A 25,922-nucleotide genomic window follows, 5' to 3' on the forward strand; every position below is an offset into this window, starting at 1 on the left:
TATTCAAGGAAGCTTTTCTATCAACATGCTTTGAGATTGTACAAGGAGGTATGCTGCCCCAACATTCTTTTCTATTCCTCCATGCAATTTTGTCTCATGAGCCCTTTCCCTAAGTAATCTGAAGATATTTTCTTGTATGCTGTTCAGCTGCCAAGTTCTTGTTGTATATGGCTTATTACTTCTTTATTGCTGACATAGTGGATGAATGACAGAAAATATTAAAGGAGGCATCTATACTTGAAACCAATATACCAAACCAAGACATTCAAGTTTCTTGATTTATCAATTTGATTTTGGGTTGTGAGCTAGATAAAATTATTGGTTTTGCTTTGATTTTAGTTTGAACCTAGATGGATAAACCAAACCGAACTGAGATGTTAAGGTTTTATACAAATACACATGCATGCATAACTATGCTACTGTGTTCTCATATGATTATTGGTTTCTTGTGTTCATTGTTTAAAACTGAGGGGGTGGATTGAAGCGATTGCTGCGAAAAATTGACCTAAAATGAAGCACATCGTCTATTGGCATTGTAGAAAGGATTGAATATGACCCTAATCGTTCTTCTCGGATCGCTCTAGTACGATGGATCCAGGGGGTGCAGCTACTGAGCCAGAGGAAATGCTACACGATAGAAGAGTTCGCTTTGCCACGTAAGACCCTCCAACCTATCACAGCCACCATCTTTTGCCTTTTTTCATTCTCCTTGCTGCTCGATAAAGTGGATCAAAGAAAGGTAGCTTGCTCCCACAAAATCCACCAGGGGCTGAAGATAACAAAAGGGAGACAAAGACCTGATTAAACACAAGAACCTCAACTGTCTACCCATTCATTCTTATCTATGGATAAGGCAAGAGAGAGGACCTCACGGATGAAGAGGGGGGGCGACAAAGGGAGAGCTCTCGCAAGCAAGCGAGGCATAGAGCTCAATAGTTAGCGTCAAGTTATTGTAAGATAACCTCAACCATAAGGGCTGAGGGTATCGTCAGCATATGATTATTGTCTTGTGTTCATTGTTTAAATAAACTTACTATGCTATTTTTTTTCAATAGAAACCTTTCATTGAATACATTTTTAATTGTTTTTTATTGATATATATATGCTAATTATTGGTTTCACACCAAACTAAACTAATGATTTTGGTTTCTTTTGAAATTAACTGGAAAAATTTCGGTTGATTTCAGTTTAGTTTTTTCAAATTTTCGTTGTGGTTTAGATTTTTCTTACCAAATCAATATACTGAACTATGCTCTCCCCTAGTTACAAGAACCTAAAATAATATCCTCATCTACTTTGTATTTAAAACCATGTTAAATATTGGAACCTACTGGTTGTGGGCCCACCACACTTTTGTTGTTGAAATGCCACCACCAGAGACAACCACTAGAAACCTACCACAAGCCAAGATCTGAGCATGCTTTCTTTGCAAGAACTTTTAATAACTGAAATCCTACCTTTTATCTAGACCTCTTTTTAAGGGGAGTATCATCAGCAATTCGTAAGGGCAAAACCTTGCAGTCTCTTTTCTCTGTTTAGATTCCTTGTTTTAATATTATTTTTTCATTTTTTATTTCCTTTGGTGTAAGTTCAAATAATGAATATTATCCACGATGGGCTGACTAATCTAGGTTCGGGGTAAACTATGGTAATGAAAAGTAACTTTGTATTGTAGTGGCATTTGGGATTTAGCTCGTAATCTCCCATACGATCCACTATACTTCTCATTGTTAAAACATCCAATGCGGTTTTGTTTGTGGATAAGATAGAAACTCAAATGGTGGCAAAAGAATATACTCTATTTGACGTTGACCATATTGACACTTTTTCTCCTATACTTAAAATTGCTTTAGTCTGACCCTCTCACCATGGTAGCTATGTTCCAATAACCACTTCACTGGATGAATGATAAGATTTCCTTTTTTTTTTCATTGATCTTATCAAGGAGTAACATAACCAAGCTCCTAGGTTTGTGGCTTAGGGAGAGTATGCCTTGTTTTCAAATTGAGAAATTCTCTATACAGGCTGAAATATCTGGGTAGAGTGTAAGCTCTTCTCTTCTTCAATTTGGTATGGTTAGGATTATATCAAATATTTTGTGTTTCACCTAACCTCTTATTTTTGAAAATATATTCTTATCATTGTTTATGTAGATGATGTGCTTTCATTTGTTAGTGATTGACATCCGTAGGAGTTGCAAAATTGGGAGCATACATAACGTTAATATGGAAATTGTTCACATCTTGGAATACAAAGGGTTTGCAACTATGTTCCTATAACAATTACACAAGTTTGTTCAAAGATATTATGAAAACTTTGCTTATTGATGATATTTTTGATTCGAGAACTTGTTAAGGACTTGGTTAGCAAAAGTGCTAACTAACCAATAGAGCTGATAAACGAGGTTTTTATTGGATTACATAGTCTCTCAAATAAATTAACAATTACTCTCTACATGATTCATCTTCTTGTGGAACATTGGATTAATGTGATAGCTTGATTGTTGTAATACAACTTTGTCTATGGGAGTATATCAACTTGATCATCAATTGTTTGAACTAGACTAACTCACATATTGTGATGATAGCATTTTGCTCCATCTCTACACTTGATTTGGCTATGATAGTCTATGTTTTGCACTTCCAATAAATTAGGTTACCTGTATTAGAAGAATGCAATAAGTTGATATGGATCGTGTTTCTAGGGGAGCACTTGCCCAATCAATATTAATTGTACTCAAAATTTCAAGAGATTTTTCACGAGAAAATCACATTTTCGGTCCTGTAATTTGCACTTATTTCAATTTAATCCTATTATAAGTCAATTTACAGTTTTAGTCCTGTGACTTGTAATATTTTTCAATTTCAATCCATTTTCTCTAAAATTAAAATTTTCTATCGGAAAATGTTGTTGTAAATTAAATTTAGGATTTTTGATTTTTTTTTTTGACTCATGTGACTTTTTTGATTCTGACCACCAACTAGGTATTTTCTGGTAAAAAATTTTAATTTTGGCGAAAAAGGATTGAAATTGAAAAATATTACAAGTTAGAGGACTAAGAACGTAAATTGACTCATAACAGGATTAAAATTGACACAAGTACAAATTACATGTCCGAAAACATAATTTTCTCGATTTTTCACCGAAGCATTTATTAAGGTACTATAGAATTTCCAAGATTGCCTCCCAATGATTGTGCTATTAGGATCTTAATAATGGATAACACTAATTGTAAATTAGATGGTAGGCATGGTAGTTTAGTCTCTTTATCAAACTTTTATACTTTCCTAGATTAAATAGTGGCTACCTTTTCATGAGGGTCTATGTGATTGTGAATTGTTTTTGGTTCCTAGTATATCCACCTTCTTAAGCATGCCAAATACATACTCATGTTTTCTGTGTAAGATATTTGCATTAAATAAATCTCAAGATATTTGTATCTCTTCATGAGTGGACAACCTTTATACTGACTAAGTATTTGAGTTCTTTCAATTCTTTAATCTAAAAATGATGAGTAGGTAGTCTTTTAGTTATGTGATCCAATTGGAATTACTATTAGTCTTGAACACTAGCTAGTCACTTTTTGAGTAGCAAAAACCCGCACTATTAAATCTTTTAAACCAAGCTCTTGGAGATTGCTTTAACCTATACAATTATTTCTTCGATTTGCACATTGGTTAGTCACTTCTTGAATAACAATCTGTGTAAGTTACACTATATATATATATCCTCAATAAGATCACTACAGATGCAAGAGTCCTTGATACTACAATTGATGAAGGGACTAATGAAAGATATTTGCTAATATGAGAAAAGAGACAAATGTAACTGATCTTTAGTCGTAGGAGAAAGTTTCAAGATGGTCCACACTATAAAGTTGTGTGTATCTCATAACTAGCAAGCAATTTTTGAGCTAGTGCAGAACACCATCAAGAGTACATCTAATGGTGGAGGTTCACTTGCAACATCTTTTTCAGTAGAAAAAAAAGCTAATTTTCAAATGTTGTTAGAGTGGAGAGAATCCATCCTGTTAGCTATGACTTGTCATCTACCTAGATTAGAAAGAGCCTTTGGGATAATTTAAGAAATTCACTTTGAAGCTCAAGAGCATAAAAAACAACAACAACTAAGCCTTTATTCCACTAAGTAGGGTCAACTATAGATCCTCTTACGCCATTAGGCTTAATTCCCTAGTATATCATCTTCTATATTTAAATGAATTTTATCCTGTTTTATTATTATTGGTCACCTAAGTACTTGAACATAACATTTTAAATGTGTCTCTCGAAGTTTTCCCTCAATAGGTGGAACCCCAACTTTCTCTCTAATGTTCTCATTTCTTATCATACCATCTTTGTATATCCGCACATACACTTTAACAACCTCATCTACTCTCATTTTTTCACGTGTGCTGGTTTCATAGTCTAATAGTAAGCTTCTATAACATAGTAGGTCTAATCGTCGTTTTTAGAATTTTCCTTTTAAGTTTTAAAGGTACCTTATGATTACAAAGAACAAGTCTTCTCCATTTCAACCATCTTGCTTGTATCCTAAAAATGAATGACACAATGAGGATAAGAAAGTAAAATAATTGGTGTAGCATAGGATTGAGTGACAAAATGAGTGTAAAGTAGAATAGTGTTGAGTAGCTTCGCAACGAGAAATAGAAAAATTCAAATTAGAATTTGAGACAACAATAAGCAATCAGAGGGCTAGAGAGTCTTGTGGAAGTGATCAATTATTCTTATGTCTGTGTCTTGGGCGGTACTCTGAACTATGGTGGCAAGTGATGAGAATGGACAATGGATAATAAACATGTCATCTACTTAAAAAAATAAGGATATATATATATATATATATATATATATATATATATATATATATATATATATATATATATATATATATATATAGTCATTTTAGAGATAGGAGTAGCCAAAAACAACACATGTAATGGATTTGGAATAATTTGTTTTGTCCAAGGGATAAGCGAGGTATCTCTAAACACCTACGGGACAATAAAGAGCACCACGAGGAAAGAATGGTGGAAGGAACCTTATTATTGGCTCACCTCAAATAACCCAGTATCCTCGACCCCATGGCAAGATGTAGGCAGGTAAATCACAGGAGCATTTTGCCCTAGCGCAGCAGCAGACATCCAACGAGATATTTTGCGTCCGGTGAGAATTGACCCTAAATCTTATTATAGCAAACACCTATGCAAATACCGACTGCCCCAACTCGTGGGGTAAGGAAGGAACCTTATCATGAATAGAAGAGAGGATCATATGCAATTGACAAGGGAGCATGAAATAAGGATGGCATCACCCAGAATGAGTGGGGAGCATGTGTTTGTATAAGCAAAGTAGATTCAACATTAGAATGAATCGAAGTAATATGCGCCAAGATGCACTTATGGACACTTTATTGAGGAATGACAACTTTACATGTTACTCTAAATGACTTGACTAACACTCAATGCACAAAAAACATACAAATTAGGATCCATTTGTTTTAAACTCAAGATTATGATAACCATGATGATTGTGTATTTGAATAGCTGGTGAGGCCGCTAGAAGAGTAAAAGATGATGGCGTATTTGTTGGTGCAGGGAGCACCAGATGATCGAATCTATATTTTGATCATGGCAAAGGGTTTAAAAGTTAAAATATCTTGTTATATAACAAGTGTAAATGAGTTTGCAGGAAAGTCCTAAGTGTTCTTAGGCAAAAGTCCTAGTAGATCCTAGGCAGGTGGAAAACTTTAGGGGGAGGCAACTCTAGGTTCTAGGGGATAGTAATCTTAGGTTATGGAAAGTCCTAGCTACGGTTAGACAACGAAGTCCTAATCCGGGGGACTGGGCGAAGTCTTTGTGGGTTGAGGATTTTGGGCGAAATCCTAGAGTCAAGGACTTTACATTCCTAGTGGTTACGGACACTAGGTGGAAGATTGGATGGGTCGTGGAGCGGACGTTCAACATGAAGTTCTGAAGTCTTGGATGCTGAGCAAAAGTCCAAATGGTCTGGAGGACCGGTCTGGCAAAAGGTAATTTCTCCTGAGAGGAGTAGGTGAGGACGCGTTCTCCGAAGAGGGAACAGTAGGCATCGGTCCGATCTAGAGTTTCAGCGAAACTTTAAATCAGGATCGGACAATCCAAAGACAGTCTGAAGACTGTCAATTCTTATCATTCTTTACATATTATTTGCCTGGACTAACCTTGTTTTGTAGGAAAAGAAGTTATCAGAAAAAGGTGGTCCGGGCGCCTGGCCCCCGGAAGGAGTCCGGGTGCCCGGAGTTGCTCCAGGTGCCCGAACCGCCAAATATCATTTGTTCGCCGAGATGGGGCGCGAGGATTGGACAAGCCTACGTCACGGTTCGAGAGCTCGGAAGTCGATAACTTTTGTCGATCAACTTTTGACAGGAGAACACCACGTCAGCACGGTCCAGACGCCCGGGAGGGGATCCAGGCGCTTGGAACAGGCTATAAAAGAAGGCTTCGACCAGTGGCTTAAAAACAAATTTCCTAACAACTTTTGCTTTTGCGTGCTGCTTAGAAAACGCCTCTTCGACACTTGAAAGATGCTCCGACGATGACTGCGCTAAAGATTTGATTCTTCAAGTTGTCGGTATTATTTACGTTTCAAAGTGCATGTACTTAAATCTTATTGTATTTGTAAACTTTGCAATTGATTAGTGATTGTCCATCGAAACCACTCAACAAGTGCGGGCCTTGGAGTAGGAGTCGTCACATGCTCCAAACCAAATAAAACTTGGTGTGTTTGCAATCGTTTGTCTTCTTTATTCCGCTGCCTATCTTTCGAAAGTTTGAAAACGAGCACTATTCACCTCTCCTCTAGTGCGCATCGATCCTATAGTATTATGTAGTTGGTAAATTCTGTAAGACTTATGCATTACACCAATTACTTTTCTTGTCCTTGAATCTTGAATGAAAATATTGGTGATGTTAAATTAAAATATATAGAGGATAAGGATAATGCAAGTGAAATACTAATATTTCTAATGCTCTTATGCATTGAATGAGTCCCATTAATTAGTATGACATTAGGACATAAATGTGGTGCAAGGTTAGAGGAATATAAGATGTTAACAACAATGTGCTTAGTGATTTGAATATGGAATTCAAGAGAATGATTTAGATGTATGACATAAGTAAAATTGGTGTAATTTTATATAGAGTTAAGCTAACTAACTAGGATGAGGTGCTGGCAGTAGCTTAGTATTGAAGAAAGCTGGAATATCCCTCAGTAAAAATTATAAAAATTACAATATTGCTACCAAGACTAAACTGGAACAGATGTGAGCAAATGGAACTATCTTAGGAATCAGTTTTTAACCGTGCCACATATTGTGGGTAAGTAATGACTAGTTGAATATTCATGAAAAGAGTAGAAGAAATCTTTGACATCCCAAATTTCCCATAGTGGAAGCATATAAGCCTATCCTATCCACTAGAATGGTCTCCATGACCTTGCTGATGCCCCCTATTGCCTTGAGGTCCTTCAATTGCAACTACATTGTTAGGGCGAGTTTGTTTTAAGTGGAATCAGGCATATGATCTTAACATTTGAAGTGATTTAACAGATGATTTTAAGATTAGTAGTAAAAGTTTAATATTGACTAATGTGTGAGTTCATCTAGGTGTCTAATTGCCACAATTAGAATAGATTGCTAATTGTACCATAGTCCTGAAAAATGTCTCTCATATTTAGGTCTTCAACTTAACAAAGACACCTTTCAATGTCAAAGAAAGGAACAACTTGGGCTCGAGAGGTTACTGACCATAGGTGCATGAACAAGATGTTGTTCTCTATTGAAGAATGGTACAACAAGGTCTGATAAAGTTGTTCATAGGTGCATCCAAAAGGGGAGGTGTTGCCCATTAATTATTGACGCTTGAAGTCGCATGATATAAATCCTCATCAACAATCTGTGCAAACTTAGAGATTGCACACACAAAGTGGAGGGTGATATCAAACTCAAACTGCACAAGAATAAGTCATGATGTGGAGCCATCAACAATGATTGAGAAGGCCATGGTGTGAAGACATCAATGATGGTCATGTGGTATAGATGAATTGGGTATCACCATTACAGCTGTGACACTGTCTTAAGGTTAAAAGGGAAATTATCAAGCTTTCTCACCCCTTGGTAGAGGAATCTCCTCCACCTATACCCATATTCATTATTGTAATTGTACAATTACACATTGGAATATATGATATTGACAATTAGGTCCCTAACTTATACCTCTACACTAACACTTTAGAATCAAGGGTTTGAGTGATTTGAAGTACCTTCTACTTATAGAGGATGCTTATTAATAGGGACCATTTATATCTCACGACAAACATGTACTTGTATGCTTGAGGAAGCTTGGATACTATCAACTATATTTGTTAGCACTCTTATTATTTTGATAGTTTGGGTTAATAAGAGTGCCAATAAATTTAGCTAGTATCCAAGCTTCTTCAAGCATACTAAATTTGGAGATTAGTTGGTAAATTTGATTAGAGATCTGACATCTCATTTGCTATTAGTGTGAGTAGCTAATTTTTTATTTTCATGCCAACACCATTGGAAGACAACTCTATAAATTCTTCAGTATTTAAGGACGCTTCTAAGAAGAATCTCCTATATCATGATTGTGGTCTTATACTAATTATAGCATACACAAATACAAATTGGGTAGGTTTCCCCTTGGACAATATGGTGTTTTGGAAAGACCATGGCGGCTAGATGAAGTCTAGAGGTAGAATATAAGGCTGACTAATTTTTACATAGGAACATAGCATAAAATAATGAACTTATATTGTGATAATCTGGCTATAATGCTCATTGTCATTAATCTTGTCTTCTATAAAATAATAAACCATAGGAATAACTTACTTTCTTAGAGAAAAAAAATGCAATCTAACAAGTTCATTTGCTTGTTTTGATGATCTCAGATGTTGTCTAACTTGTTAAATGGCTGTAGAATCAAATATATCTATAATAAACTATGATTTTCTAATATCTTTTAACCAACTCAAGAAAGGGTGCTGAAGGACCTATTTGAGATATTTTGCAAAGCTGTAACAAGATAATACAAAATACAAATAGAGGCCTATTACATAAAGTAAAACCATTTCTCAATCTAGAGTAGTTCTACAAAGGGTAGGTCCAAGGTTTAAAATTTTGAATTTTCACGCTTTGTCTAGAATGATACTATTTCGGTACTACTGCGTTTCAATGTGTGATGCTGATGAACAATTAGTGGGGAAAAAGGAAAGAGATGAAAAAGAAGAAGACAATATGACTATATATCTAAGTTTTGTGTTCTATTTAGAATGATACAATTTTAACATTAAATTGTTACGACATTTCAATTCATATAGATGCATTTTTTTAACCTGTTTAGGGGTGTCGAATGTCAATATGATATGATACTTATTGATATGATTGACACAGTTATATAGGATGGATTTTCTTTGTTGTGTGCTGAGTAGTATCAAGTTTTGATAATTTATCAAAATAAATACATTTCGACTGTGTTGCCCGACACAATATGAAATTTCAAACCATGGGTAGGTCTACATGTGGAGGTGATTGTTTAGTAAGTCATGAATGGGCAGGGGATAATAGTGATTCTTCAGATCTATCATGTTGATAGTTTCTTTCATAAGCATGGCTCAGGGGCTTGCACTATTGAAGGAAGAATTAGAGTTTTGCATGCATTATGGTAGTAAGCCATGCTTTCTTGTCTTGAAACCATATGCAATTTTAAGACAATTTAAATTTAACATTTTGCTGATTGTTGTGTCACTTGCAAATCTTTTTTTTTCATTATTTTTTTTTCTTTTTTTCTTTTTGGTGAAAAATATTCATGATTATAGTGTAAAATACTTATAATATAAGCACAATGTAACATTTTATTTCCTCTGGAGTCTAGGCAGATCTCTCTAGGTTATGGATTAAATTGGTTTCTTTCCATTTAATTTGACAACTGCTGAATGTTGCTCACAAGGAAGCATGTCATAGCCTAACATACCTTCTCCACATAAGCTGACAATTGATACATTAGAATGAGGCTAGCTATATCACCACATTGAAGGTGGAGTGTAACTTAACTACAAATCCATCAGTCAAGTGTACCATAGTCACCCTCGATTACACTCCTAACCTGTCCTAGTTGTTGATCAAATTCCACAACCACTTGCCCATCCACTGGATCACCCCTTGACGTAGTCAAGTGCCTAATCACTCATGTCATCCCCTTGGCTTGGGCAATCTTCCCCGTAGCTCGACATAATTAATCTCAGCTACACTCCTAGCTCATTGCAGTTGCCAGTCAATTGTTACAACTACTTTTACATCCGCTAGTTGCTAATGTTGATGGTAAATTGGAGATTTTATTCAAGTTTCTATTACTATAGTGTTGTCCATGAAGAACGATTTTGATTCCTCTTTGTAGTATTTTTTTGCGGTGTAAATGAAGAAGAGCTCCTCGTAAATGGAGCTCTCCTCTTTTCTCATGTTGATCCACATGGGTAAACAAGTTGTATAGGCGCTCCAACTTAGGAAATGATTTGATGCCATCACGATTACTCCAAGGTTTAATATCTTGAGTTGAGTCGAGGTTTTGGTCCTCAGTTGGCTTGAGATGTGCTGTTGTTGCCGAGTGCGGTGCTTGATGTGTGCCAAAGACAAACAACAAAAGAGGAGAGATGAATAGAGGAGAAAAACATATGAAACATCTCTATAGAACACAAGAAGAAGGCACTAGGAGTACCTTGAGGTTGTGCGATGAAGTCGAGGAGGGTCTCAGAAGTATTCGCATGTGCCTTACTAGATTGAAGCGATTGCTGAATGGTTGCATGCATCTCAGGAGCTCAAGAAGGGGTCGCATGTGTCTTAAAAGCTCGCGGAAGTCTCAGAAGCTTGTGATTTCTTTGCCAACCTTGAATGAAATCCCTAACGATCTCAAGCAAAGCTATTATGCTGTTTGTTAATCTTGTGGAGGTCTTCGCTGTGATGCAGAAGCCACCACTGCTATCATAGGAGTCTCGTGAAGTTGTCTCCATGTTGTTGTTTGGTTTGGTTGCCTTGAGCATGTATTGTGTGCTGATTGACCCACTAAATGAGAAGTTTTGTCTGACATAGAATGAAATTTTAATCCCTAGTTTAGACCAATTACTATATGTGAGGGTAATAGGTGTTATATTCAAGACTAATTGTTGCTTAATTTCCCAATACAATAGAATTAACCTTTGCTAAGCAAAGGTTTCTCACATAAGACACTGTATTCAAGCACCATATCCTAATTTGTTTATAAATTTAGTTCTTGTCAACTTCTCGTGAATTATAGGTTTGTCTAATTGTCTCTTAAATTACAGGACAGTTAACCATTGCTAGGCAAAGGTTTCTTACGTAAGACAGTATTCAAGTACCATATCCTAATTTGTTTATAAGTTTGGTTCTTGTTGTCAGCTTCTCATGAATTATTGGTTTGTCTACATACACAATATGATCTGAGTATTGTTATCGGTTCCTTATTACTTTTTCTAAATTGTTTTGGTTCAACTAATTTTTCAACAAGCTTAAATGGTTGACGCCAGCATACTTCCTTATTGGACGACAAAGTATATGTAGCAGTTGATTTGATGTTTTTTCTCTGTATGAATTTTCTGGTTATGGACATGCTGAAATTTTATGAATTTTGAATTTATGGCTTAATTTTCTATCAGGCTTGTTTTCATTTTAAAGTGTGATCTTCACGCTGATGCTTGGACATGCATGTTTAAGTAATAGCTCGATCTCTTTCTTTATCTTTTCAGATTAACACTTCATTGGCAAATGGAGACACTTCATCTTTAAGAAAACTTGTTACAGAAAAGATGTATTCTGTAAGTTCCTTTTTCCCTCTATGGATCTCTTTGTATCCTTTGTAATATTTGCCTAGAAGTTCTATTCATTTATTGTTACTATATTGAAGACCTTGAAGAATGAAATCAAGCGGAGGGATGCAATGTGGAATTCAGTTTACTGGGAATTAGTTGAACCTGTGACTAGAATTCGGACATTGCGTGCTCGAATGGTAAGATTTATTAGATTCAATGGTTTTATCCTCTATATTTCTATGATTTCATAAATGACTCTAGTGGCAATTCTTGTGCTTAGACTCTTTATCCCCTCCATAACCATGATGGACATTAATGCTCAATGACAATAGTTGACTACAGAGTTTTATAGAAATAGATGGTTGCACATGCAAATCCACATGCCATGTTCATCAACACTCCTGTTGAATACAACATTATCTGATTTCAAGAAACTTAGGTTGGCAATGATAACAAGAACAGTGAACAAAATGCAAAGTTGAAGACGAAACCTTACCAACTGACTATTTTTATTCTTCCATCTCATAGATGGTTTCACTTGTTTATAAAGTGTTTCTTTAAATATCTAGGCTAATTTCTTATTCATGTCTATTGTTTAACTTATAATCAGATTGGTTTGGATAAAGATGATCTTGATAAGGCTTTTGTACAAATGACACTTGAAATCACAGCAAAGCAGGTGAATTCTGAATAAATGATTTTTTTATTGAAAAAAGCTTTTGGATTACTATGACATGGCATCTTCTGGTGTTCTTTGGTTTTCACTAATTGACATTTTATTCTATATGTTGCTGGAAGAAATAAGGGTTTTATTTTTTCTAAGCAATACCATCGAGTTATTACTGTAGTATGTTTTGCGAGATTTGGCTTGAATAAAAAGGCAGCCCTACCTGGTGCACGAAGCTCCCACTAATGCAGGTCCCGGGAAAGAGTTTATTATACGCCATCTTACCCTTCAATGCAAGAGCCTGTTTTCAATACTCGAATCCATGACTATCAACTCACACGACAACAACCTTCATATGCACTTTTTCATTTATTTGATTGCAATGAAACAAAACATGGTTATGCATCTTATCAACCGTCCTATTTAAGTACAATTTTCATATACTTCATCAAGAATGTCTTCCAATTATGCTTCTTAATTTGTGAACTTCAACAATATTGAATAATTTAGTTGTCATTTTGAACATATTGGCGTGCATGCATATCTGGATGGTTAAAAATGGTTTACTCTTCTTATACATGTCATGGAAGAGACAAAATTGTATGATAGGACTTTTAAAAAGAAACATTACACCTAGTGATTAAGTAGCCCCCATTATGTGGCTATTCTGAAAAGAGATTTAGGTCGACTACTTAGGTGTCTTAGGCATCCCAAGAGGTGTTGGTGACTTCACTTAAAAACACCTATTTATTATTATTATTATTATTATTATTATTATTATTATTATTATTGGTTGACTTAAATCAAACACTAATTGGGAACATATATTGTCATTTGATTATTGTTATCTACTTGTATGTTTTATTTTGTTATTCTTTTTTGGCAATGTGAGATATAATGTGTTCTTGTTAAGTAATTACTAATCAATTATCACTTGTTTGCTCTGATTGATTAAAATGTTTATATATATTCTTTTATTTTAATATTCTTTTTAATGCTCATTGCCTAGGCTCTCACTTGTTGCTTAGGCGTTATGTAATGGACCGACTTTCTAGTGTTTGAAACTGCCTCTTAAAACTTTGCACATAATTATAGACACTTGCTGTTATTCGATTTGTTTGGCTATCGCTACGATCTACCCCTTCAATGTCATATTGTGAAGTACACTATTGTAACAAGGAAGGAGATCATAGGACACTTTTTATGTGTTTTGGGGTGGGGTGTGGAGTTTAGGATAACATAGGAACAAGAGATGAAACTCAATGCTAATGGGATAGGTGAAGATGTAGCATAGGAAACAAACTTAAGCTCAGAAAGATTTAAATTTCACAAAAAGAAGAATATTTATTACATGAAATCATATCTCTCTTAGAGTTATACATCAATAAATACTTGGTGCCCTAAAAATTTTCCTAACTCAAGTCTGCCATGACTGGTCCTAAGCTCGGATAAGAAAGGGTAAGAGTTTTGTTAGGTTGTCGATCAATGTTGAATTCAGGTAAAGGCAAATGTCCAATAAATGGATCCATCAAACTATTGTGTTAATCCTAGGTTGCTCCCCGGAAGGAATGCATTGTAGGGTCCGATTATAGTGTCTTGGTAAAAACCACTACATCTCCATGAGAACTCGAGTATAGTGTTAACTATGCAAGGGTTTGTGTTGCATGGCCCGACTGCAACGTATCGGTAAGGACCGCTACATCTCAAGAACTTGAACGTAGTGTTAAATATGTAAGATTGGATAAAAATAAATATTATAGGAAAACTAATGATCTTAGATTTGGAATATGAAACAGAGGAACACTCACTAGTAAAACAATGAAGGTAGTAGATACAAATGCTTAGGAGAAGAATTATAATTTTGTGTATACAAGAGATAAAATGAGTAGGAGAGAAGACAGAAGATATAAAACTTGAGTTTAAGTTATGATACATAAGGAGTAAAATAAGAAATGAAGTAGGTATTGTTGTATATAGTTCATTAAAGGATGAAGTTATAAGAGTAGTTAGAAAGGAGGATAAAATTATAGAGCGAAATAAACTATTAACGTAATTAGCATATATACACCTCAAGTATGATTAGATGAAGACATCAAATCTAGGTTTTGGGATGACCTAGATGAGGTATTACAAAACATTCCGTTAAACGAAATGATTTTAATAGGAGGAGATCTAAATGAGCACGTCGGAATGAAAAATGAGAAATATGATAGGGTGCATGGGGGTTATGAGTTTGGAATAAGAAATAAATAAGGGAAAACTATATTAGATTTTCCGATAGCATATGACCTTATATTAGTTAATGCATTTTTTAAGAAAAGAGAAGAACCCTTGGTTCATGTTCAAAAGTCGGAATAATTAACCCTAAATTGACTTTTTTATGATTAAGAAAAAAGATAAAAAGATTTGCAAAGGTTCAGTGTTGTAAATGACAGTAGGTGGTGACGATCATTGACCGCCTACCTCCTCTGCCGCCTAGGCGGTTGAATTTTTTTAAACTATTTTTATATATAATATTATAAATAATTATTATTCGTTGTAATATTTATTTTTAATGAAGGGGAGCCTTGGCGCAACGGTAAAGTTGTTGCCATGTGACCAAAAGGTCACGGGTTCGAATCCTGAAAACAGCCTCTTACAAAAAGCAGAGTAAGACTGCGTACAATGGATCCTTCCCCGGGACTCCGCATGGCGGGAGCTTCGTGCACCGGGCTGTCCTTTTTTTTATAATATTTATTTTTAATAAAATATATTAATTTAAAATTTAATCAAATATTTAAATATAATTATATGTATATATATTAATTTAATGAGATAATTTTATTAGACTTTAATTAAGTCTATTTAAATTATTCCAACATAGCTAGGAGTTGATTCAAATTATTAACTTAAAATTATTTAGTTAAACCTTAATTTACAACATACTCGCGTACGCTGGTTCGGCTTGGCCGCGAGTTCGACTTGTCACTAGGATCTCACGACGAGTCTAAACATGTCGCTGGGACTGCGTGACACGTCCAGACGCGTCTTCAGGCCTTGGCAATACGTCCGAGCTTGTCGCGGTTACTAGGCCTGGGCAACGCCTCCGGACTCGTTGTCGGCCCTAGGCCACGAGTTCAGACTCGTTGTGGTGGTGAACGGCAGCAGCGGTTCCAGGCGTAGTGGCGGAAAGTGGTGAGTTACTGGTTAAAGCACCGCCTCAGGCAAAACTTGTAAAGATTTGTAAAGATTGTAAGGTCATCCCTAGAGAAAGCTTAATTACCCAGCATAGGCTAGTAGTGTTGGATATATATCTCAAGCATAGTATTAATAGAAAGAAAATATATATGACTCTTAGAATTAAGTGGTGGAAGTTCAAGTATGAGGAGCAAAATATATTTAAGAAGAAGATAGAAGTACAAGTATTAGGTGAAATATACGGTGACTCTAATATGACATGGGATAAGATGGTATCAAAGTTGAAAATAGTAGCTAAGAGTGTATTCGGTGAGTCAAAGGACATGCACCACTAAGTAAGGAATCTTGATGATGAAATGAGAAAGTACAAAAGAAAGTGTAAAAAAAACGAACAACTTACAAGGAAGTATATATTTGTAAAAATGAAGAAAACTTAAAAAAATATACAATAGCCAAAAAAGAGGCTAAGAAAGTAATGAATGAAGTAAAGAATAAAATTTTTGAACAATTATATCAAAAATTTGATACGAAAGAAGGGGAAAGAGACATTTATATAATAGCTAAAGTGAGAGAAAGGAAGACAAGAGATCTTATCCAAATAAAATATATTAAAGATGAATATAATAAGGTACTAGTAAACGATGGAGAAATAAAAGAGCTGTGGAATTGATATTTTTATCAACTTTTTAATGAATGTTTAGGCGACCAACTTAACTTAGGTAATTTAAGTAGGTCAAATGAGTATAGATATTTAAATTTTTATCATAGAATTCAAACTTCAGAAGTAGAACAAGTTTTAAATGGGATGCACAATGGAAAAGTTGTTGGACCAGATGATTTTCTGATAGAGGTATGGAAGTGCCTAGGGAAATAAGATATTGAATGCCTTAAAAAATTATTTAATATGATATTGAAAATGAAAAAAATGTCAAATCAATAGAGGGTAAGTACTCTAGTTCCCTTGTATAAGAACAAAGGAGACATATAAAATTGTGCAAACTATAGGGTATTAAACTAATGAGTCATACTAAGAAACTTTGAGAAAAAGTAATAGAAAAAAGATTAAGGAATGATTCCGCGGTGACTGAAAATCAATTTGGGTTCATGCCGGGAAGGTCAACAATAGAAGTTATACATTTTCTTAGACAACTAATTGAAAAATATCGAGAACAAAAACAAGACATACGCATGATATTCATTGACTTAGAAAAAACTTATGATAGAGTTCTTGAGAAATTTTATGGAGAATTCTAGAAAAGAGAGGTATTAGCGTAACATAGATTGAACTAATTAAAGTTATTTATGAGGATGTAACAACTAGAGTAAAGATTTTAGGAGTAACTGAAGTATTTCCAATAAAGATATGGTTACATCAAGAATCAGCTCTAAGGTCTTATTTATTTACACTAATTATGGACGAACTCACTGCACACATTCAAGACACAATACCGTGGTGTATGTTGTTTGCAGATGATATTATTTTGGAAGATTAAATACGTGGAAGAGTAAATGCTAAACTAGAATCTTGACGGGAAACACTGGAAGGGAAATATTTTAGGCTTAGTAGAATAAAGACAGAATATATGAAATTTAAGTTTAGCAATATTAGACGTAATGAGATAATTATTAAGATAGGAGATGACAAGTTGTCTGAAACTGAGAGGCTTAAATATTTCAGATCAGTTTTTCAAAACGATGGAGGGATTGAGAGAGATGTCTTAAATAGAATACAAATATGATGATTGAAATGGAGAGCGTCGGATATTTTATGTGATCGTAAAGTACCTTTAAAACTTAAAGGAAAGTTCTACAAAATCGCTGTTAGATCTACTATGTTATATGGATTTGAATGTTGGGTTATGACTCGAGCACATCAGCAGAAGATGAGAGTTGTAGAGATAAGGATGTTAAGGTAGATGTGTGGACATACGAAGATGGATAAAATAAGAAATGAGAGCATTTGAGAGAAAGTCGGAGTTGCATTTATCGAGGGAAAACTCCCAGAGACACATTTAAGATGGTATGAGCATGTACTTAAAAGACCAATAAATGCTCCAGTTAGATGATGCGAAACTATGACAAACACGTATATCAAATGAGGAAGAGACAAACAAAAAAAGACTTGGTTAGCAACAAGAAAAAATAAGATAAAATTTATTTAAGTATAGATGATAATATAGTAGGAGATAGAGCTCAATGGTGTAAAAGGATCCATATAGCCGACCCCACCTAGTGGGATAAAACTTGATTGTTGTTGTTGTTGTTGTTGTTGTTGTGGCACAAATTAAAGATTCAGTTAGGTTTATCCAATTATCATTCTTAAAACACAACACTTTAAAACATATAGAAGTGTGAATGTTAAATATAAAAAAATACATTTTAATGTACCACATAGGTGGAAGTTGACTTACCTTATACTTACGGCAACCATACTGTTTAAGGATCAATTAGAAATCTTGATGGTGGAAACTTTTTTAGCTAACATGTTGAAAATGCATGTGATTTTTGGATTATTTTATTCTTGTACGAATCAAATTTTTTTCTTAGTTGTGTATTCTCCAAGTTCACATTAGATGCATCATGCATTAATCGTGGTACTTGATTTATTTAAAAAAATATAGATACTATAATTTATTTCATTAAGCTATTGAAGTTTTAGAAAAAAATTAAAAATATTATTTTAATGTTTTTGTTGCAATTATTTTAGATTTAGGATAAAATTGGATACAAAAGAAAGGGAAAGAGATATTTATAGAATATTTAAAGGGAGATAAAGGAAGACAATACATCTTATCCAAATAAGATGTATTAAATAAAAATGTAATATGATACTAATAAATGATGAGGAAATAAAAGAGCAATGCAATAAGTATTTTTATTAATTTTTTAATGAAAATTTAGGTGATCAGCTTAACTTAGGTAATTTAAGTTGGTCAAATGAGTATAGAAATTTAAATTTTGATTGTAGAATTTAAACTTCAAAAGTAGAACAAGTTTTAAATTTGATGCACAATGGAAAAGTAGTTGAACCAGATAATATTCCAATAAAGGTATAGAAGTGCTTAACGAAATAAGATATTCAATGATTTACAAAGTTAAATGAAAAAAATGTGTGATAAGGGGGGGCGGGAGGGTGGGGGGGGGTTAAGTATTCTAGTTCTCTTATATAAAAACAAAGCAAATGCACAAAATTGTGCAAATTATAAGAGTATTAAATTAACATGAATCTTTTAGAAAGAGTAATAGGAAAAAAACTAAGGAAGAAGATTACAGTGATAAAAATCAGTTTGTATTTTTGCCCGAAAGGTCAACAATAGAAGATATACATCTTCTCATGCAACTAATTGAAAAGTATCAGGAATAGAAGCAAGACTTACTCATGGTATTCATCGATCTAGAAAAAAACTTAGAGTCCTTATATGGAAAATTCTAGAAAAAAGTGGTATTAGCGTAGTGTATATTGAACTAATTAAGGATACATACAAGGATGTATTGACAAGATTGAAGACTTTAGACAGATTAACCAAAACATTTCTCATAAAGATGAGGTTACATCAAAGATCAATTTTAAGTTCATATTTTTTTACACTAATCATGAATGAATTCATTGGATACATCCAAGATATAGTATCATAGTATATATTATTTGCAGATGATTTTATTTTGGTAGATGAGACGCATGAAGGAGTAAATGTTAAACTTGAATCTTTGTGGGAAACGCTAAAAGTGAAAGGTTTTAGACTTAGTAGAGTAAAGATAGAATATATGAAATTTAAGTTTAACAATATTAGACGTAATGAGAAAATTGCTAAGATATGAGGTGACAAATTATCATTAACTGAGAGTTTTAGGTATTTAAGAATATTTTTGCAAAAGATGGAGGGATTGAGAGATTTCTTACATAGAATCCTAATACATAGCATACAATCAGGATAATGAAAATAGAGTAGAGCGTTATGTTTTTTGTGATTTTAAAGTACCGCTAAGACTTTAAGGAAAGTTTTACAAAACAACCGTTGTACTTGGTATGTTATATGAAGCTGAATTTTGGGCTATAATTTGAGCACATGAGCAGAAGATGAAAATTGAGGGAAAACTCTAGGAGATACTTTTAAGATGGTATATGTATATGTACTTAAACGACTAATAAATACTCTAGTTAGACGATGTGAAACTATGATTAATGTGCACATCAAATGAGAAAGATCAAAAAAGATTTGGCTAGTAAAATTTATTTAAATATAAATGATGATATAATAGGGGATAGAATCTAATGTCCACATATTGGGATAAGACTTGGTTGTAGTTGCTGTTTTGTAATTTTTTAATTGTGTATTATGAAAAATTAGAGTTTAAAAATTTTCAACAAAAATTAGAAGAGTATTGAATTAAATGTATTTAATTTCCTATGGGAGAGGTATGATCACCAATCAACTCCACCACCTCTGCTACCATTTTCTTGTGGAGATCAAGGCAGAAATATATTCTAATCAAACTTTAGTCATGCCAATACTCGTCGTAGTCAATTAAGTGGAGTCTCAAATAATGGACTTGTAATGAGGTAAATGAGCTTAATTTTTATCGACAATTTTGTAGATTATGAAAACTAAATTGGTGGAATAAACATGCATCAATGTGTTCGATTTTAGCTACCATTGTCGTGATGTACTACCAATTCTCATGTCTACAGGAGCGTCCAAGTCTTGTTTTAGTGCAGGTAATAGGGACTTGGATGAGTAGAATAGTTGCTTGAAGGAAGATTCATTAGAAATGCATTAATGCTTGAAGGATTGACTAGATGCATCATGTTTGGTCAAAGTGATACAATGGGGGACCAAGTCAAGAATAATTGGTTTTCAACTCATTTACCTTGCCTTGATATGGTAAGTAAGGTAGAAGCATGGTTTAAAGTGCCGTGTCGAAACGGTCGAAACGGGCAAAACGTCTCGTTCCGCTTGGTGACCGGCATCAGCATGACCCTGGCACCAGATCCACGACAGGTGCGACATGTTGCGCGACCTCGTGGTCACAGCGGAGGGGTCGCTCGATCCTGCAACAGTAGCGGAGGGGTCGCATAACCCTTCCATTGCCGCCGCGGAGGCATCGTGCGACCTTGCGGTTACTGCAAAGGGGTCGCACGACCAACGTGGTCGCGTCCAAGGAGTCACGCAATCCCCGCGGCCATGGCTGGTCGCACAACCCCGCGACAACGTCGAAGTCGTGCGGGCTCGCGAGTGGTGTCGGATTTCAGATTTTTTTTAATTAAACTTAGGTTAATTATTTTAATCAACTCCTAGCTATGATAGAGATAATCTAAAGAGACTTTATTAAATCCTACTAAAATTATTTAATTAATTTTATATTTCATTTATTTTAATTTAAAAATTATAATAAATTTTTTATTTATTTATTTATCTATTTTCATATCTTTTTCTTTTTTAAAAGATTATTTTTTATCTTGTTTATTTTTTTAAATATTTATGTTAAATATTTTAGTTTTTAATTAATATATTTTATATTTAAAAAATACTGAAATTATATCGGCACGACATGATACGGTACCGAAATCGTATTGTTCCGGTCCAGGACCGAAACCTCAGCACGGGTCGAAATTTTAAACCTTGGGTAGAAGTGTAGGTGCAGCGGAGGCCGGCAAGAGGGGGGTGAATTGCTGTAAACAAAAAATGAAATATACCTTCCTCGTACTTTCAACTTAATTAGTGCAATAGTGATAAATTAATAAAGCAATACAAAAATATAGAAAGATCGAGAAGACCGGGAGTTAACCTGGTTACAACCAAGACGGTTGTTAATCCAGGGCGATGAAGAGCTCAGTAGAAAAATTCTCTTTCTCTGAAGGCGGAGAAGCCTTTTACACTTTGGAAGCTTAGAACTATTGCTAGGAATGACTACACAATGATTGCTTGAGTTATTAAATTCCTAGCTCCAGGGGCCTTTAAATAGCCTCTGGAAATCTGATCTCGTAGCTCCAAGGCGCCTCCAACGAGGGTCCAAGGCGCCTCTAAGCGAGTGATCGGATAGAACTCTATCCGAAGGCAAACGGTAGAAATGACTGGGTTGAAGGCGCCTTCAACCTGGGTGATTGCGGCCAACCGGAATAGGGCTCACCCGAACCCAATTCCCGGCCTTCTCCTCGAGCAGCCTTCCGTCCCGGCTTAACGTCCCTTGAACGCCGCACACGCTCTTCACGCCCACCGGAGTACTCTTCCGCAGCTCTCTCGTCCTTCGGACGCACCGAGCCCGTCGGCTCCCTTCGCGTGTCGTCCTTCTCGCTAGCTGCGTCTTCCGCTCGACTTCCTGTGCTCCTAAGCTCCTGCACACTCAGACACAGGGATCAAACACAAAGCAGGAACTAACCAACTTGGTTGATCACATCAAAACACCACGGGGTCCAACAATCTCCCCCTTTTTGATGTGCATCAACCCAAGTTCAAGTTAGGGAAAAAATAGACATAAAAAGTAATTTTAAAGAAAAAATTACTAAACTAACCAGTTAAGCATAACTTATGCAATAAATAAAATTGCAACACATTTTGAAAAAATAGGTAAAATTTTAATTTTCCTAAGTCCCCCTAAACTTATACCTTTCTACTAAACTTGTACCTTTCTCTCCCCCTTTGATCACAACAAAAATGGGGTACCAATAAGAGAATACTAATCAAATTATTAAGGTAGAAAAAATTCTGAGCAAAAATAAATTTTTAGAAAAAAAATTTCTAAGTTAAATTGAATTTTTCAGAAAAATTTTCTAAGCAAAAGTAAATTTTTACAAAAAAAATTTCTAAGTTAAACTTAATTTTTGAATGCTCCCAAAAAAATCTAAGTCAAATGAAGTTTTCTAGAATTTTTTCCAGGAAAAAAGATTTCTAACAAAAAAAAAATTTTAAGTTAGAATTTTCAAGAAAAATTTCTAAGTAAAAGAAATTTTTTGTTTATTTTTAAAAAAATGTTTGATAAACTTTCAAAGCACTATTTAATTCTTGTTTAATGCTTTTTCAGAAAAGTTAATTAAACATTTTCTTTCAATATTTTAGCTTCCAGGTCGTGGCGAGGCACTAGGCCTTCTTGGTTATTGGAGCAACAACCACTTCCTTAGACAAAGCTTCCATAAAGAATTTCAATGTTTAATTTTCTCACTGTAAGCTTTTAACTAAAAGAGAAATTTAAACCAGCAAAGATTTTGGAACCCAATAAAGGTTCCTTCCTACAGGATTAGTCAAAAATTTAGGGAGTATATAATTCTTAGGAATTTTCCTAAGTTGACCCTGATGCTTCCTTATATACCAGTTTAATTTTCCATAAATTTTAAGTTTTGATTTTGGAAAAACATTTATCTTTAAGCATACATCAGATTTCAATTTTTCAATTTTCAATTTAAAATTTTTATTTTTTGATTTCAAATTTTCATTTTCTTTTTCTAATTTATCTAATTCTTTAGAAAGAGCTTTAATAAATTTAAAGGATTGAGTCAGGGTTAGATTACATACCTTACTTACCTGATCTGGTGACGCTCCCCCTTCACTGCTGCTTTCCTCTTCTGATGTTCCTCTCCCTTCATCGATGCTCATTTTTGTGCTTGAGTCTTCTTCCGGCTGATGGTTGCCCATTAGCGCTAACCCCGAGAATTCTTCGATGTCTGACTCAGAGGATGACAAATCTGACCAGGTAGCCTTCAGGTTCTTGTGCTTGGAGGGTTCTGGTTTCTTGTATTATGACTTTTCCCTTTCTTTCTCCTTTCTTTTTAGCTTTGGGCAGTCATCTTTGATGTGCCCCTCTTCGTTGCAATTGTAGCAACGAACCGTCCTCTTCTTTCGATGATGCCTCTGCGATTTAAATTTATTAGTACTGAAAAACTTATTGAAGCGTCTTACCAGTAGTGCCGTTTCGGATTCGTCGACTGAGACTTCGGAGTAGAACTGTTCATTTTTGCCTTTAAGGCAATGTTCTGACCGGTCTTCTCTACTCCATTTGGCTCTGAAACTCGAGATTCGTGAAGTTCAAAAGTGGAAAACAATTGTTCTAAAGTACTTACCTCGAGGTCCTTAGAGATGTAGTACGCATCTACTAAGGAGGCTCACTCTGGAGTTCTCGGGAAGGCATTGAGCGCGTATCGGATGGAATCCCGGTTGGTTACTTCTTCTCCAAGGTTCGTTAGTTGCGTTATCAGCTCCTTGATTCTCGCTTGAAGTTGCGCTACCTTCTCGCCGTTGTTCATCCGGAGGTTTGTTAGTTGTGTCCGGAGGATGTCGCGTCGCGCCAGCTTCGATTCAGAGGTACCTTCGTGAAGCTCCAGGAATTTCTCCCAGAGATCTTTCGCTGAGTCGTAGCTTCCGATCCGACTTACCTCCTGAGGTGGCAGAACGCTGAGGAGATGGAATTCAGCTTTTCCGTTGGCGACAAAATCTGCTTGCTCCTTTTTCGTCCAGGTATTTTCCTCCTTATCTTTCGGAACTGCATAGCCATATTTCATTATTAAAAGAATGTCAAATTCGGTTTTAAAAAATACCTCAATTTTGCGCTTCTATGTGGCGAAGTCTCCGTCGAACTTCGGGGGATGGATGTTCGCTCCGGCCATCGTCTTGATCGTAGTGCTTCAGTTGACGGTTAGTCCTTCTGAGGCGATCAGGTTCTGATATCAATTGTAGCTGCAGCGGAGGCCGATAAGAGGGGGGTGAATTGCTGTAAACAAAAAATGAAATATACCCTCCTCGTACTTTCAACTCAATTAGTGCAATAGTGATAAATTAATAAAGCAATACGAAAATATAGAAAGACAGAGAAGACCGGGAGTTAACCTGGTTACAATCAAGACGGTTGTTAATCCAGGGCGATGAAGAGCTCAGTAGAAAAATTCTCCTTCTCTGAAGGCGGAGAAGCCTTTTACACTTTGGAAGCTTAGAACTATTGCTAGGAATGACTACACAATGATTGCTTGAGTTGTTATTAAATTCCTAGCTCCAGGGCCTTTAAATAGCCTCTGGAAATCTGATCTCGTAGCTCCAAGGCGCCTCCAACGAGGGTCCAAGGCGCCTCTAAGCGAGTGATCGGATAGAACTCTATCCGAAGGCGCCTTCAAGCTGGAGGCGCCTTCAACCTGGCTGAAGGCGTCTTCAAGCTGGCAGCTCAGCTTCTTGGCTTCATTTCCAGCTTGCTTTGACTTCCAACGCTCCGATCTTTTGGGTGATTGCGGCCAAACGGAATAGGGCTCACCCAAACCCAATTCCCGGCCTTCTCCTCGAGCAACCTTCCGTCCCGGCTTAACGTCCCTCGAACGCCGCGCACGATCTTCACGCCCACCGGAGTACTCTTCCGCAGCTCTCTCGTCCTTCGGACGCACCGAGCCCGTCGGCTCCCTTCCCGTGCCGTTCTTCTCGCTAGCTGCGTCTTCCGCTCGACTTCCTGTGCTCCTAAGCTCCTGCACACTCAGACACAGGGATCAAACACAAAGCAGGACCTAACCAACTTGGTTGATCACATCAAAACACCACGGGGTCCAACAAGAAGTGCATTGATCTTGATCTTTCCGAAGGAAGCTACGTATGCAACTTAAGTGGAAGATTAAAAGATTAGTTTCGGATCACAAATATATGTATATATTTTAATTTTAATTTTAATATTAAGATGTAATAATCATGTACATAAGAATTGAACGGTGTCCATGGACATTACAATTGTTTTTTTGAAGTGTTGGACACGACACACAAATACACATGCCGGATAGGGCAAAAAGCATGTCATTGACATTTTTAAAGTTTGACTAGTCGGATATGGTTAGGACACAGATGAGACACGCTTTCGGATATGTTCGGGCTCAATTGCAAAAATTAAAAGTTGCAAGGGTTACATTGAAAAATAATAAAATTTTGAGGACTAATTAATAAATAAATTAAAATGCATTGGGCCTAAAAAGTCCTAAATTATTTCTTTTTTTGATTTTTTTACTTGTTTAAGATGAATTTGGTGTTTTATATTTTGTTATGTTTGTTTTTTTTAATGGATATTATGATTGATGTAATATGGTTTTATATTCTAGGATTTTTAATTTTTAATACTATATATATAGTATTTTTATATTTTTTAAAAATCATCATATCCTAGCAGTATTGTCTTATATTTTCAAAATTTTCCGTATTGCTGTATCCATGTCATGTCTGATATGA

The 25,922-nt window shown here is 35.3% G+C and overlaps 1 protein-coding gene across 1 annotated transcript in view; it reads left to right on the top strand.

Moving 5' to 3' along the window:
* LOC122010373 overlaps positions 1 to 25,922 on the top strand; it is a gene marked incomplete in the record, with an annotated part of 61,597 nt that overhangs the window by 30,708 nt on the left and 4,967 nt on the right.

This window comes from Zingiber officinale, chromosome 8A, assembly GCF_018446385.1.
Source record: "Zingiber officinale cultivar Zhangliang chromosome 8A, Zo_v1.1, whole genome shotgun sequence".
In the NCBI taxonomy this organism is placed as follows: domain Eukaryota; kingdom Viridiplantae; phylum Streptophyta; class Magnoliopsida; order Zingiberales; family Zingiberaceae; genus Zingiber; species Zingiber officinale.